The sequence below is a fragment of the Cricetulus griseus genome, unplaced genomic scaffold (genome assembly GCF_003668045.3).
Source record: "Cricetulus griseus strain 17A/GY unplaced genomic scaffold, alternate assembly CriGri-PICRH-1.0 unplaced_scaffold_1, whole genome shotgun sequence".
Lineage (NCBI taxonomy): Eukaryota > Metazoa > Chordata > Mammalia > Rodentia > Cricetidae > Cricetulus > Cricetulus griseus.
In genome coordinates, this window is record NW_023276808.1 from 9240021 (window position 1) to 9242690 (window position 2670).

Here is a 2670-nt window from a genome sequence, read left to right on the forward strand (position 1 = left end):
TGAATGTGTGTCTTTGTGTTAAGTGAATGTGAGTGTGGAGGTCAGAGGACAACTCTCAGTAATTGGTTGTCCTCTCTACCATGTTTGTTCTAGGGATATAACCTAGGATTTCAGGTTCAGGGATAGTGACATTACCTGCTGCGCCATTGCTGGCTCTGTAACACATTTCTAAGTTAGTGCACATACATTATTTCAACATAACGTTGTCATATCATACTTACTCAAATTGTAAACGCAAGTTTTGTATGCATTAGTAATCAACAACAAAAATTTCAAATGAATTCTGTAGGGCCCAGACATGACATGCAAAATAGAGCACTGACTTTCAGATTATCCTAAGGCAAAACCTGGTTCCAGGAACCTGAGACATGATAGACACCTCACTGGAATGAATTTGCCAAGGGTAAATTATCTACCTTCAAAAGAAAATCCAGCCGGGCATTGGTGATGCAAGCCTTTAATCCCAGCACTTGGGAGGCAGAGACAGGAGGATCTCTGTGATTTCGAGGACAGCTTTGTGTCCAGAGTGAGTGCCAGGATAGGCTCCAAAGCTACACAGAGAAACCCTGTCTCGAAACACCCCCCAATGAAACAAATATTATCAAAGGAAATCCATAACATTACAACTATAATAGATAGGGACACCTGATGTCTCTTAATCCTGCACACACCCATCCCCTTTCTCCAAGACCATCTAGAAAAATGTCAGTCAATCATGGATCCTGACCCTTAGATACCCCTCAGCACAAACTCTGCTACCATAAAACCCCCACCAAATCTGACTTGAGGCTCTCTGATCATGCCAATGCATTGGACACACAGAGAGATTTCAAACTCTAATGAAGGCTGTTTGAATCTCCATACAGGATTCAGTCTCCTTGATTTTTTTTGAGACTGCACTCTCTTCGAACAACAATTTGAATAGAGGTAGTATTTACTTCTGTGTTTTTGCTGGCTACTTTTATATCAATATGACACAAGCTATGGCCACCCGAGAAAAGTGGGACTCAATGGGGAAAATGATTCTGTAACATCGGGTTGCAGCCAAAATGTAGGGCATTTTAGTACATAGTAAGTGGTGAGGAAGGCCTGGAGGGTCTAGAACTTTGTTGGTGTGGCCAAACCTGGGGCGTTTTTTTTTTGTTTGTTTGTTTGTTTTTTTTTTTGGTTCTGTAAGAATGCAGGTTGAACAAGCCAGTTCTTAAAACACTGGACCCTGTGGTGGCAGAATGGACCCATTGCCTACACATTATAGCAGCTATAGCCTTATTGATCAGAGATGTGGATAAATTAACTCTAGGAAATACTTTATCATTACTACGCCATAGGCATTAGGGCAGGTGCAAAAAAAAACCCTCCAGAAAGATGGTTAAGCAATGCTCAGATGACTCATTATCAGTCCTTGCTCCTTAATCCAAACAGAACAACTTTCCATGTTCTAGTGAACCTTAATCAGGCCACGTTACTGCCAGACCCCAACCTAGATGCTCCATTTCATTACTGCTGCAGGATCCTGTCACAAGCACATTGTATCAAACATGACCTACAGGACAAACCATTGTTGGATGCAGAAGAACCCGGGTCCACTGATGGGAGCAGCTCCATCCGAGATGGACAGAGGTATGTGGGGGCGGCACTAATACCTCGGACAGCATCTGGGCTGAACGATTTGCCCACGGGGATATCTGCTCAAAAGGCAGAACTGATAGCTCTTACTTGAGCATTAAAAATGGGAAAAGACAAAATATGGTAGGTATGCTATTGCCACAGGCCATGTCCACGGGGTCATATACAAAGAAAAAGGCCTCCTTACAGCAGAAGGAAAAAGAATCAAGAACAAATAGGAGATACTTAATCTCCTAAATGCACTTTGGGTGCCCTCTAAATTGAACATAGTCTATTGTCCAGGGCAGAAGGAAGGGTCAGGACCTATACAAATGGGAAATAATCTTGCAGACAAAGCATCCAAAAAGGTAGCTCTGACTTCAAAGGTCATGGCAACCCTCATTGACCCAGGAGCAAGGAGTTTGGCTAAAATCCCCAACTACATTCCAGAGGATCTGGCTTGGGTACGTCGACAGCTCATGACACAAAGATGATTTGAAGGAAACTTGTGGTGGACTGCTGATAGAGGTCCCATCCTGCTAAGAAAATTGGGGATAGGAATACTTAAAAGAAATCTACCACAACTCACACCTGGGTATATGAAGGATTTGAGACTTGCTCTGGGGAGCTAATATTTGAATTCAAAATGGGGACCAAGCCATTGAAGAAATTGTTTAACATTGTCAGGCTTGTCAACTAACCATTACAGTGTCTTCCTCCTCCAAGGCTGGTACCAAGGTGAGGGGAAATCGACCATGTATGTGTTGGGAACTGGACTTTACAGAAATCTAGCATGTTAAATTAGGCTAAAAATATCTACCAACATTTATAGATACCTACTCAGGATGGACACAGCCATCTCCCACCAAACATGAGACAGCCAATAATGTGGCCAAGAAGTTAGTTGAAGAGATTCTACCCATGTATGGTTTTCCAATGTTGCTAGGCTCACACAATGGACCAGTGTTTCTTTCTCAGGTAAGTCAGGGACTAGCTACTGCTTTGGGGGCAGATTGGAATCTTCATTGTTTATGTAGACCACTGAGTTTGGAAAAGGTAGAAGGC